This window comes from Crinia signifera, chromosome 3 (genome assembly GCF_055691185.1).
Source record: "Crinia signifera chromosome 3, ASM5569118v1, whole genome shotgun sequence".
NCBI classification, from domain to species: Eukaryota; Metazoa; Chordata; class Amphibia; order Anura; family Myobatrachidae; genus Crinia; species Crinia signifera.
This window is the reverse complement of record NC_139219.1, coordinates 296,860,583-296,875,501: the sequence shown is the minus strand read 5'-3', so window position 1 is coordinate 296,875,501 and position 14,919 is coordinate 296,860,583.

Sequence of the window (14,919 nt, the reverse complement as noted above, 5' to 3'; positions counted from 1 at the left end):
ATCATCAGCACTGATAGGTGGCAGGACTCTGCTCTCAGTCCAAAACACAAGGTCATTCCTGCCTCCCTAATGTAAGGACCAGGTCCCTCAGGCTAGTGGGGCTACCCTGTTCCTTGCTCTTGGCCAGCCATTCAACATTGCTCAAGTTGGTGTACGGGAGGGCTATGGGATAACTCATTGCTGGTTTCGGCAGCAGTCTGCACCATAATCCTGAGGGGCCCTGGTGCAAGGCACCTGCTGCACCAATATAAAACAGCAGTATAGCCAGCACTCCTCCATCCGTACACAAGTCCCCAGCTGCGGGCAACAACTGTAGCACGGCCTCACACACTTTCAATAAAGTGCCATTTAAAGGGATAGAAATAAATGACTCCAGACACTCCATGATATATAAACAAGTTTGTGGTCCACACAACGCTTCCTAACAGTATCAGCCCATGCAATGCTAGACAAATACATTTTATAGACACAGTCTATCCAAACAAATGTGAACAAAACTGCCACCGGAATCAATAATCAATTGCAATTTAATGTGTGCAATATTTATTTTATTTATTTATTCACAGTTTCTTATACAGTGCAGAAGATTCCATTGCACTTTACAAATGTTGCCAACACTGAAAGAACAAACTGGGTAACAACAGACAGACATAAAGGTTGGAGGTCCCTGCTGCAAGCTTACAATCTATAGGGAAATAGGAGGGAAACACAAGTAATAGCCTAGCAGTCCCACCAAGTTTCAAGTCCAGAAGGGAAGCTATATAACACATGAGTGCCTCTGAGGGTTATGTGGGTGGTACCTAAATATGATAGGCTTGCCTGAAGAGGTGAGTTTTCAGGGAACGCTTGAAAGTTTGGAGTCTAGTAGAAAGTCTTATTGTGCGTGGAAGGACATTCTATAGGGTGGGTGCAGCCCGATGAAAGTCCTGTAATAGTGAATGGGAGCTAGTGATCCATGCAGAAGCGAGACGCAGATCTTGTGCAGAGTGGAGAGAGCAAGTTGAGAGATATTTTGTGATAAGTAAAGAGATATAGGTTGGTGTGGTTTGCTTTATAGCATTATATGTGAGTAGAAGTATTTTGAATTGACTACGGTAGAATACGGGCAACCAATGGAGGGACTGGCAGAGCGGCTCAGCTGATGATGAAAGTCTGGCTATCCAGCTTCATTGCAGCATAATATAACATCATCATATTGATGATTTACCTGAAGGGTGTTTGCTGTTAAATTATGCTGTTATGTGACTTGTACTGTTATGTGCACTTTATTATTGAGTATGGTACCGGTTTTGTTAACATTTATGTGGATGGACTGTGTCTATATATTAATTATTATTATTATTATTATTATTATTATTATTATTAGCATATAAAGGTGAGTGTGTCAAACTCTGTTATAAAGTTGTACAACATTGGCTGAAGTACACAAATAAGATTCGCTGAGAACTGTAGCTAAGATAGTTTCTTCCGTACATTTTGGATGACTTTGATCCTTTCATCTTTTTCTCTATGTTCGTCAGTCTTTATACAGTATATTCACACTTATTATATATTACTACAAGATGCTTATTGATGCCTGATATGGTGACGCTAATGTGCTTAATTGTGAATATGACAAGATTCCTATATTAGACCAACATGAAGTCCGACACTAGGTGGCAGTGTTACAGATGGCTTTGATTAACTCGGTTATCCACTGTGTTGCCAGACACGGTAACTACTGATTTTAAACAACCCAGGTGGCCTGGCCAGCCTTTGCATTTCAAGCAATAAAACTTATATTTCTGACTGCAAAATTCATTTCAGCCTCCAACCCATAAATTGTATGAAAGCAGAGATCTTACAGGATTGAAATCCATCACTTGCAATTGTGTGTCAGAAATATATTTTCAATAAAACCTAGATGTGCATATGGAGCTATATTTATTGCTTAGATTCATGGCTTTCAAGTGAAAGACTGGGTCATTTGCAGCAAGAACAGTAGACAGCACTATGCCAGGAGTTCTTAATCTCGGTCCTCAGGACCCCACACGGTTCACATTTTCCAGGTTACCCGGCAGGTGCACAGGTGCATTCATTACTCACTGACTCATTTTAAAAGATCCACAGGTGGGGCTAATTATTTCACTTGTGATTCTGTGAGGAGACCTGCAAAACATGCACTGTGTGGGGTCCTGAGGACTGAGTTTAAGAAACCTATGCACTAGGAATTAGGTGGAGTTGAGTTGAGCTAGTATCCACCTTGCGTAATACAGAGTAGGTATACTGTACATTTATATATATGTATGACTTTGGTGGGGCAGATGTATTAAGCTTGGTGAAGTGATAAAGTGGAAGGTGATAATGCACCAGCCAATCAGCTCCTAGCTGTATTTTTCAAACCCAGACTGTAACTTCACATTTAGAAACACATTTGGGCAGCACGGACGGTATAATGGTTAGCCTTACTGCCTCACAGCGCAGAGGTCATGGGTTCGATTCCCGCCATGGCCCTAACTGTGCAGAGTTTGTATATTCTCCCTGTGCTTGCGTGGTTTCCTGCGGGTACTCCGGTTTCCTCCCACATTCCAAAAATATACTGGTAGGTTGATTGGCTTCCAACAAAAATTAACCCTAGAATGTCTGTATGTGCTTATACATGTGATAGGGAATATAGATTGTAAGCTCCACTAGGGCAGGGACTGATGTGACTGTTCAACTATTCTCTGTAATGCTCTGTGGAATATGTGTGCGCTATATAAATAACTGGTAATAAATAAATAAATAGAGAGAGCTTGGAGCAAATACCATATATACTCGAGTATAAGCCTACTTTTTCAGAACATTTTTTATGCTGAAAAAGACCCCCTCGGCTTATACTCGAGTGAGGGTCCCACTTGAGTCAATAAGTTATCCCAGTTTTTTTGTTGTAAAATTAGGTGCCTCGGCTTATATTCGGGTCGACTTATACTCGAGTATATACGGTATGTTTTGCAAGACTGCTATAGTGTACTTATTCTGTAGGAAAAATAAATCAAGAAATATATATCATAGTCATAGCCATAGATTTATTAAAGTTTAGAGATGTACAGTTCAGGGTTTTTTAGAAATCCAAACTCATCTGCATTAAGGGGACTAAAGTCGACCGAGTCCCGATTGGGAGCTTCCCTCGGGTTCAGAACTCTAATTTAGCATCTGAATCATGGGTTTTGGATTGCTCATAATCTCATGATATTGATATAGATAAGACCATAGGAACAAAAATACTGTACATCCGAACTACATTAATTTATCTGATTTTATAGATTTTCAAGAAATCCAAAACCAAATCCAAATTCAGATCGAAACATTTAAGGTTGGTTTTGCCAAAAACATAAAATAAAAGCAAAACACTAAAAGTTTGCAAAACCAATAAACAAGGGACTACAAATATCTTTAGCACATATCTCTAGTAAAGTTTGACTAGTCCAACATATTTTTAGATTTTCTTTCAGCCAATCCCTGCAAGTCTAGGTTTTGAGGTTTCAAATAATTTTACACAGAGATATAAATAAAAGTATAATTTTATCTTAGTATCTTAGTTACCGATTAATTATTTAGCAAATAGGTAGATTTTGCATCAAGTTACTGTAGGTTGTTTCAGGTCAAGCATTGGATTGTTTTACAGTATATACTATCTATTTATGTTTGACATTTATTTTGATGCTCTCCAGGGGGAAACTATTTATGACTGTGCTGTCCTAGTTATCTTATAAGTAGGTATTAAGGGCCATTTATATCCCTCTGCTGTGAGATCATGTCCATTTGCAATCCATTTAAGTCAATATTACTCACTTTGTAAGGCCCCTCTCCGGGAGAAAAGGACACTTACAACTACCGGTAGGGATATGCACTGGCCACTTTTCGCGCTTTGGGTTTTGGGTTCTGATTATCTTCAGGTTTTGGGTTCTAATAGGTTCGGCCAAAACACCCCCTCAAGGTTTTGGATTTTGGGTTCAGATTTTTTTTTATCAGCATAAAAAACGCTAAAATCGCATAATATTTTTTATTTTTTTGCTCCTACGCTATTATTAACCTCAATAACATTTATTTCCACTCATTTACAGTCTTTTATGAACACCTCACAATATTGTTTTTAGGCCAAAAGGTTGCACCAAGGTAGCTGGATGATACTACACACAAGTGGGCGGCACAAACACTGGACTGATACAGCACACTTAGCATCACCCCTGGACTAATACAGCACACATGGCAGCACCCCATGAATTACACGGCAGACTTGGCTCACCCCAGGAATTATGCATCACCCATGTGGGCACCCCTGAGCTGATACAGCACACATGGAATTATACGGCTCACCCCTGGACTGATACAGCACACTTAACAGTCCTTGCAGTAAAAATAAAAAAAAAGCAAAACACCTTTTTTTTCTTTTCATTAAAAAAAGGGCAGCTCCCCTGGTCTGATACGGGACACATGGGGACACCCATGGAATTAAACGGCACCCCTTGATTTATACGGGAGACATGGGGGCACCCAGTGAATTATATGGCACACATACGGGCACCCCTGGACTGATACGGGACACATGGAGGCACCAATGGAATTATACAGCACATATGCGGGCACCCCATGACTTATATGGGACACATGGGGGCACCCCTGGACTGATATGGGACACATGGAGGCACCCATGGAATTATACGGAACACATGCAGGCACCCCTCAACTAATACGGGACACATGCGGGCATCCCTGGACTGATATGGGACACATGCAGACACCCCTCGACTGATACAGCACATTTAACAGACCTTGCCATAAAATATAAAAAAATAAGAAAACAACTTTTTTTTTCTTTTAATACAAAAAGGGGGGGGCACCTCCCCTGGACTGCTGGACTGATACGGGACACTGGGCAGCACATCTGGACTGATACGGGACACTGGGCAGCACAGCTGGACTGATATGGGACACTGGGCAGCACAGCTGGATTTATAGCAGGCAGCCCTGCAGTAAAAATGTAAAAAAAAAATTATTCTTTCTTCCTCAGTTGTCCCCCACATAATAGCACCCTTAGTAATACCCCCTTAATAGTGGTACCTTCAGTAGTTCCCCCTTTGTATAGTTTCCATCACAGTAGTTCCCCCTTAGTAGATGTACCCTGGCCGCTCAGTAGTTCCCTCTTAGTGTATGTACCCTTTAGTTTTCCCCGTCCAGCAGCCCCCATTAAGTTATGCATACTGTTAGTTCCCCCTTGTCCCCCCCCCCTGTAGCCCCATAGCTTTTCCCTCTGCCGTTTGTCCCCTCCCTGTAGCCCCCATAGTGTCCCCCTCCTGCTATAGAGAGCACAGACACATCCATGCTGTCTGAAGTTCACACACAGACTGAAGATGGCGCCGGAAGCCGGGACTTATATAGAGATCCATTCTTGCGAGAATCCGACATGGGATGATGACGTTTTGGCCTCGTTTTCGACCCAGATTATCGGCGAGATGGACGCGAATGGCTCAAGAACGCCTCGGATAAGGTAAGTTCGGAGGGGTCCGGATCTCTAGTGTCCGAACCCGTTCATCTCTACTTATAACCCTGCCCCAACATAGGCAAACACTAGTGATTTGCAGTGAAGGGGCGGAGCTAAATAGTGTGTAAGTAACATACAAGCCTGCCTGCCTGCCTCACTACGATGCAAACAGGATGCAGGAGATTTGCCCACTCTACCAGGCTGAGAGGGACTACCCTACCAACTGGGAGAATCCTGCCCACAGCTTCCTAGAAGGTAGGCAAGTATGATTTAAGTACATGAGAAACCATAAAACTCAGTGCATCACATAACACCCGGGGGGGAACAACATTTAACGATATGCCACTGATAAAGTCACTTATATTGAAACAGATATATGGATCAATGGGTGCCAGTACACCTTGGACAAAATCAGTGGCATAGCTTAACATTTTGTTCCCCCCTGACAATAAAATGTTTGTTACACATAATGCCCTCAGTAGTGCACCTTACACTTATTGCCCCAGTAGTGCCACTTCTACATTCTGCCTCATATACTGCTGCTTATAAACATAATGCCCCTAGTAGTGCACCATACCCATAATGACCCAAGTACTGCTGCTTATGCACAACATTCCTCTAAGTAGTGCAATTTACACATAATGCCCTCAGTAGTGTTACTTACACATATTGCCACTAGTAGTTCCATTTGCTGTACGAATAATGCCCCCACTAACGCCACTTACACATAATGTCCCCAGTAATGCCATTTACACATAATGCTCACAATAATTCCACTTACAAACAATGCCCCCAGTAGTACTTCTTATACATATAATGCTTCCATTTTAGTGCCACTTACACATAATGCCCCAAGTAGTGCCACTTACACATAGCGCCCTCAGTAATTCAGCTTACACATAATGCCCCCATTATTGCCACTTACACATAATGTCCCTTGTACTGTTTCATACAAAAAGTGCCCCCAGTAGTCCCACTTGCACATATTGTCCTTAGTACTGTATCTTATACATAAAATGCCCACAGTAGTGCCACTTGCACATAATGCCACCAGTACTGCTGCTTATACACATAATGCCCCCAGGAATGCCACTTGCACATAATACCCCAGTAGTGTCGGTTACATATAATATCCCTTAGTACTGTCTCTTATACACATAATGCATCCAGTAGTGCTAATTACACATAAAACCCCCAGTAGTACCACAAGGCCCAGCCATCTCTGAAGGGAAGAGAGCGGAGAGCTGCTGTTTCCGCTGGTGCTGGCCATCTCTGAGAGGAGGAGAGCTGATAGGGCGATTCTCCCACCACTTGCTGAGTCCAGCATTCATTTCAAATATGACACCGACCTGCATACTTATTTTAGGGATCCCCGCAAATTGGAGCCAATCACTATACACAGCTGCTGGTACACAAGCTCTGATTGGCAGGTGTCTGGCTCTACATTCGAAATGTCAAATGTGCCTGGGTGGGGCTATTTCTACACAACTGGCCAATAGGGATAATTCAGACCTAATCACATGGTCGCAAATTCACATGATGTGTACGGTCCAAGTCAGTGCTGCGATAATAGCATTGCTACTGTACTTTTTTTAAAGTACTTTTTTGCAAAATACTAGTCATGCCAAAAAAAAAAAAATGCTGGGAGCTCCCCCATGTGACTTGTGCTAAAATACGAGAACAAGCAGAGAAGGTATCATATCAGCCAACCAACTTCTGCCTATCATTTCACAGACAGTACTAGATAATTGATAGCGAGTAACTGTATCAGTTGCTATGTGCAACGTCTCGTCTTGTCCTCTTTAGCAGGCTTGATACATATTTTATCATGACTAGTACAAAGAACAGCCACGGCAGATGCTTGTTATCGTCATTTTTTAACATTAGTCACTTAGCCTGAAAAATGTGCTGGGATCAGTCAAAGCTAAAAATGTTAGAAAGCACAGAACAAAAAAAAAAAAAGAGTTACGCTTCAGTCACTTTACTTAACAGTGATGGAATAGTTTCATATAGCGAGTGTCCTTTGTGTTGTAAACCCAAGATAAAAGAATATAAATATGCTTATAAATAAAATATCCTAGCTGAACGTGGAAGAAAGGAGAACTTTATAACGGCAATTAAGAGATGCCGACTCCTATTATGTTTTTATCCATGGTCTAGTGCCTTCAGCTAGATAGGCTGCGCAGCCAGACAAACAAAGCGACAGATTTTGATACTCTGCCAATTTAGGGAGCGGTTATTCCCTCTCTGGGCGGCGGATGATGTATTGTTGCATCATTAATAGGTGGCATAAGGCTCATTCATAATGAATAGTAACCATTCTATTTGTGCTCTTAGCATGATTTTAGTCATTTAAGAAAAGCATAGCCCTGCAATCTTAGCGATGGGGTTTTGTTACTTGGAGATTATAATCAGGCTGCTGGCTTTCGTTGGCGACCGGTAAATAAATCTTAACATGTAACAATTTCGGAGCAGCTATGCATAGCATGTGAACTGAATTTTATGGGTAACAGAAGAAAATAGGAAATTTCTATTGTCTAGACGTAGTAGAGCTGGATTAAGTCTGTAGGGGGGGGGGGCTATTAAATATATGTGGGCCCTAAAAAAGACATTTAAATTAAATATTCACACACAAGTAAATAATACAGATGTAGCTACGCTCATCGTTGCCGCGATCCGGATGCTCGTGCTTGTTTGTCAGGCCAAAGTAGCACCGGCAGCACGGAATCGCCACTCTGTGAAATCACCGCTCACTGCGCTTCTATGAGCTTTGAGTGTGAATTAGAAGCATGTCTATGGTAACAGGCTTGCGGCAATGATGAGCGTGGCTAAATCAGCGCTCACTCTACCAACAGCGGCACTGGCGCTGAAATCACGACAGCCGGGATCCTGAAAATAAGTATTATGGGGGACTAAAGCATGAGGCTGGGAATTGGTGGTGGGGGTCTAGGCACTAAGAGGGGACTAATATTCAGGGCCAGTGCTAGGGTGTTCAGCGCCTCCCTGCAAACTCTAAATTTGCGCCCTCCCTCCCATACCTTATAAAAGAGCACACGCTAGATGCACATGCCACAAATAAAGAAATTAGGTCTAAAATTACACCAAACAGTAGCACAATGTTATTCACATGTAGTGCCACTGATTCATATTACGTCACACATCAGTTTCCCTTTTTTCCATAACGAAACACAGTAGAGTCCATCATTTATTTTGCTTCAGGCATTTGTACCATTTACACACATTATGCCACACAGTAGTGCCCCTTATATAAAATTCTAATAGTAGTGCCTTTTACATATAATGCCCAGAGTAATTATACAAAATCCCCACAGTATGCCACTTATACATAGTCTCCAGAGTGAGTAATGCAGAGTAATGGAGGTTACACATAATGCTCATAGGTGTGCTGCTGTTGTTTTCTTCACGGCGGCCGCCAGGAGGGGGTGGAGGGTGTCAGCAGCAGCCAGGAGCGAGGGAGCGAGGGGGGGGGGTGCACGGTGGTGACTGTGATGGTGCCTTTCTGTGCACAGCCACCAATGCTCGTTGCTGGTATATTGCACAGAGGGCAGTATTCAATGAAAAAAATTCTCTGTGCATGGCGAGAGATTTTTTCTCTCGCCATGCACTCTCCCTGTTCCGGAGCCTCCTGCTCCCACTATTCAATGTATTTAAGACTCGCCGCCACTCGCGGCGAGTCTTAACCCCTGCAGCGGACGAGCGTCCGCGGCAGGGAGCTTTCAGGGAGCCGGGGGACGGAAGCAGCCAGAGAGATTTAAGTCTCCCTGTCTGCTCCAGAGGAATGTGGAGGGGAGGAGGGCTCCCCGGGACCCAGGCAGCACAGGCTGCCCCCCCCCCCTATAGCCAGCGGGGGACCCAGTATTCACTGCACCCGATCGTGCATATTAACGATCGGGTGCAGTGAATATATGAATATCTAATGAGCGGCTGGAGCGCTCCGGCCCCCTGCTGGCTGCACTGTGTAAAAAAAAAAAAATAATAAAAAAAAATTGTTTTTAAATTAAATATATATTCATATGCTATAAGCACATGAATAAAAATAACATGCCCCTTCACAGAAAAAAAAAACTGATTTTTTTACACCAAAATTAAAAAACCTTTTAGTTTAAAAGTTCACATTCCAGCACGGAGAGAGACGGCGAAAATCACTTAGAAAGACGGCGAATATTTCACATTGAATAGGGTGGTTCACTTTTGGAGAGCAAAATGCTCCGTCCAAGGCGAAAAAAGCAAAAATTCTCCATAAAACACAGAGAATTTTTCTCATTGAATACTGCCCAATATACATATACAAACATACAAAAAGCAAGTCCTTGACACTTTCCTCTATCAGTACAGTTTGTTAGGGGCCCTCGCCCTTCAAAGTTAATATACTCTATTAACACAGAGGTGGCAGTGGCACTCACAGAATGAAGCCTATGAATAAACGCTAACCAGCCCGAAAAAACACTTGACTGCCCACCGGCCCGGCTCTTATCTCCTACACGCTTATGATGATGTCAGGCAGGAGGAGCGCAGCATCATTCAGCAGCGCGAGTTGAGCGGCAGTCAGCGGGCGGCCAAAGGTGCTGCGCCGGAGCCAACATTTATTTAATTGTCCCCCGTGTCCAGCACCCGGATCTGCGCTGCTGCCGGCACCGCTGCCTGTCATATACTTTGACAGACACAGGCAGCGGCAGCCGGCATCTACTGGCTTGGAGCGGCATCTACAGGCTGTGCTGAGCGGGTAGCGCCGGCCCTGCTTATATTTAGGCTGTCGGAGGGTAGAAAGTTTAGGTTAGGGTTGTTGCTGAGTGCAGCAGTCTCCTCTGTTTACAGGTGGATTAGCCATCGCACTGATGTGTCATCAATCATACAGTCTTAATGTCACTGGACACTCTCACACCACCAACATAATAGGCCTTAACTAGTTTGCACAGTGAACTCTGGGACTTGCTGCAACCAGGGAGCTCAATAGCTTGGACAGGTTCAGGTATTTCTCAGGGGGAATGGCCTAATCGTTGGAGGTGTGATCATGCACCCTACAATAAAATGCAGAAAAAGCACTTCCCTAGCCCCACTGCAGCCAAGCACACAGCAGCATGTACTGGGTTGAGAACAACTGATGCAGCTACTGGTATCTGGTAATGGGGATCCTACTGGGCCCTTAAATCAGATCTAGTCCTGGGTAATAAACATACATGCCTGCCTGATCCATAGGGGAGAAAATGCTCTGTTCCTGGACTTCCCTGGTAATGTATAAATGGGGAGGTAATTGATAAGAAAGGTGTTTCACCACAGGTGATGTCAATCATACATTACCAGGCAAGTCCAGGAACAGAGCATTTTCTCACGCATGGAAGAGAGTCAGGTAGAGAGCAAGGTAGAGAGTCAGGTAGGCAAGTATGGTAATAAGCACCCTCCCCCCTCTCTCAGCTGCAACAACCATGCTTCCACTATGCCTCATTTTAGAGTTAAATATATGTGAAAAGCATTTGAGGGGTGGCCATATATGGTTTATAGATTGACGGAAATGCAGTTCCAGAGAGAGGGGGACATTTTGTAAACAGTAGTAAAGAATAAACAGAGGTTTCAGTCTGAGATATCCTGGGCCAGATGCACTAAGCTTCAAAAGTAATAATATGGAGAGTGATAAACAGCCAGCCAATCAGCTTCTGCCTGACATTGCAGGTAGGAGCTGATTGGATGGCTGTTTATCACTCTCCATATATCACTTCTGAAGCTTAGTGCATCTGGCCCCCTGAGAAGGAAACAGTTGTCGTAACCCCAGAAAGCTCCCAAGTGAGAGAAAGAGGCGCACAGACAAGCAGCAGAGCAGTGAAGAGAAGTTCTGCGCAAGTTTTGAGACCGCTGCCCTCCTCCCAATTTTCCTGCTGAGATTGGAATCGCAGAGGAAGCTGTGGTGGTAACCCGTTGCTTGGTAAGAAAGTTCCTTTGCTATGTTGCACATGTCCAACCTCCACATAGTCACCTACATTTCAGAGGCAGGTAATATTGAATCCACCTCGCACATATAGTATATAGAGTACTGCAGCTGTTCTGGATTGTATGCAGGACTTGACTCACTAAGGTTTGTACTGTTTTTCAATTACTCGCCAATCTACAAACCACGACCGCAGCATGCAGGGGAATGCCCAACACAGGGCAGGGCCACCTCACATGACAGATCAGGCCCCCAAAGCAATCACTAAATTGTGCAATGTCCCTTGGCTGTATAGCGCTTGTATAATAGTGAGGGTATTGCAAATTATTGGTAATTATTACCAGTAGCTCACTGGATGTGCAGCCACCATGGCTGACCCAGCAAACAGTCCAGACACGCCTGCTTTTCCAGACAGCAAATCTGCAATGCAGAGTCAACGCCCTGCCATGGCCCCTGTCGTTAAATGGTTGACATAGGCTTAAGCCAACATGGTCAAATGGTCAACATGGACTAGGTTGATAGGGTTAAAAGGTCAACATGTTCAAAATGTCAACATGGAACTGGTCAACACTAAAATATGGACATTTTATGTTTGTTTTTGTAACACTAACCCTATCCCTCCCCCCAGTGACTCTAACCACCCCCTCAGGCAACATAACCTGGTACTTGTTTCCTAGCACGGCCACAACGATCATGATAGTGGTCATCGGGTGTAAAATCGTGGGCATCGCGGCCCGCGATTTCCCCATAGAGAACAATGTTAAATGCCTCAATTTACCCGCGATGACCACGATTTCCCATAGGAAACAATGTGAAATGGCTCAATTTAACCAAATTATCATAGGAACAATGGTAAATGGCCCAAAAACACCCCTGAACATTGAAATGTCCCCCCAAAAGTAGTTTACGCCACCCCGCGATCAACGTGAACCCGAAGCGTGGCGAGCGCCGCGAGCCCGCGAGGGGCGGCGGTACGCGTCCTCCGACCTTTTCATACCCCCACTATCCACGTCGGCGTGGAGTTGAGAATAGAATAGTGTGGCGAGCGCAGCGAGCCACCGAGCCCGAAGTGTGGCGAGCGCAGCGAGCCCCGCGAGGGGACGCGGATACCTGTGAAGCCCGCGAAGGGACGCGTTTACCTGCGAAGCGTGTTTACCACCCTTCGGGCTCGGTGGCTCGCTGCGCTCGCCACACTATTCTATTCTCAACTCCACGCCGACGTGGATAGTGGGGGTATGAAAAGGTCGGAGGACGCGTACCGCCGCCCCTCGCGGGCTCGCTGCGCTTGCCACGCTTCGGGTTCACGTTGATCGCGGGGTGGCGTGAAATACTTTTGGGGGGACATGTCAATGTTCAGGGGTGTTTTTTGGGGTTTCTGGCCCATTTAAATTGAGGCATTTAACATTGTTCCCTATGGGGAAATCGCGGCCATCGCGGGTGGACCATTTAAGCATTTTTTGCCGCATACGACCCGACCGACGCGATTTTCACTGTTTTCAATGCATTTCAATGGAAAAATCGGGGGCATCGCCTCAGTCGCATCGCAGGCCACTAAAAATTACACCCGATGGCCGCGATTGTGGCCGTGCTAGGAAACAAGTACCCATAACCTTAATGCTCTTCGTGTGCATAACACTCACCCTTAACAATAACATTAAGAAACATCAAAAATCATGTAAAAAGTTTGACTATGTTGACCTTGTGACCCATCTGATGACCTAACCTTTGATGACAATTTAAATGTCGACATATTAAACCTTTCGATCTTTTAACCATGTTGATCTATTGCCTGTGGACCATCTAATGTTGAATCTTTGTTCTATCTTTTTTTGTCATCCGGATACCCTGCTCCTCAGCCATCCCTGGCAGCTGACGTGGCAATGCTGGATTAGAGTGCTGCTGATATCATTGTTGCACAGCCTCACCACTAGGTCCACTGCCGGGATTGCGGTCTGCAGATACAGCACTTTATGATCAGTAGGGATTCAGCTGCCAAAAGATTGTGCAGGGAAACACTGCGTGCACACCAATGCTGATAGGCTCATAAAAAAACACATTTTAAGAAGCTAGAAAAAAAGAGATATAGGAGGAGAATATAAGGGCAGAATCAGATCCGTTCATAATAGGCCGAATTCGGCCCCATCTCCGATGGTCGGGGTTTGCACATGCGCAAATATACGCATGCGCAAACCCTGGGAGCGAACAGCTCCAGGGCCATAATGGGAGGAATGGGGGCAGGCAGGGGGCTGGAGCAGGGGAGCACGTGTCGATGCCTGCTTGGGGTGACAGCACATGAAGTTAACACCCGCCCCGAATTGGCCATCTCCGGCCAAGATAATAGTCAAGCAGCTGATTTTACGCCCCTTCGGCTGCATGCGAGTGGATGTGTAAGTGTAGCATACCTCCCAACTGTCCTGCTTTTTGCAGGAACGTCCCATTTTTTTGGGACATTCCCGCATCCCGTCCGGGACCGGGATTGTTCCAAGTGGGAGGGGTGGGGTTGTGGGGGGGGGGAGCAGTTTGGAGTCCCTCCCTGTCCCCCATGAATAGACGTCTATTCCTGCAGCCTAATGGGCTGGGGAAATAGCCAGCAGCTCCCAGAGCCGCTAGCCATGCTCCCACAGGGGTGAAAATGGGGGGTGTGGCCTCATGGCAATAGGCCACACCCCTTCACACAAGGCCACAGCTCCCATACCCACACTTAAATGTTGGGAGGTATGATATTAGGCAAATGAGTAACTGAATACTGCAAAATTTCACTGACTCATTATTTACAGTACTCATCGAAATATTCTACAGTAAGAACATTATTACGCTTTATATGAACAAGAAATATGAGACACAATCCTGTTACAGAACCCTGCACAATGGAAAGTTCATGTCTAGACAAACAGTACTTGATGCATGACTATTTATCTGGTCTGCCTGTCCTGACCTCCTGTTTGAATGTCATCTTGGTCTTTCTGTCCTGACCTGCTGTCTGTGGACAGGCTGATGAGCCTTCGGACTGATCGTGTTTCTTGGAAATCCTGCCAGTCTTAAAGATAATATAAAGAACAAAAGAACAAAAGTCCTGTTATAGCTTTTTATATACAGTATATGAGCGGTGCTCAAATTTGTGTCAGGAATCCTGCAATCAGCCAGCGTAACGTGAAAAGCAAATGAATCAGCAGATCACTGATTAAAGGTGAAGTGGTGTGACAGAGTTATTAGGACATATGGGATATTTCTGCAATATATCTCACATTTCTGTCACCGGTTCCCCCATAATCGGAATGCTGCCAATTCTTTTGTTTTTCATTCTTTACCCTCCATTGCTCATAACCTTTCCCTGTATTCGAGAGCAGTGCATGGGGGGCAACTCTCCCGGCTCTCTTCATCCACCAAATACATTACAGAAACTTCTAATCTAATATAGCTAAAATATAGCAAGTGAAACACTACTAAATGCAAACGAAGGGAACTGGAAGGAATC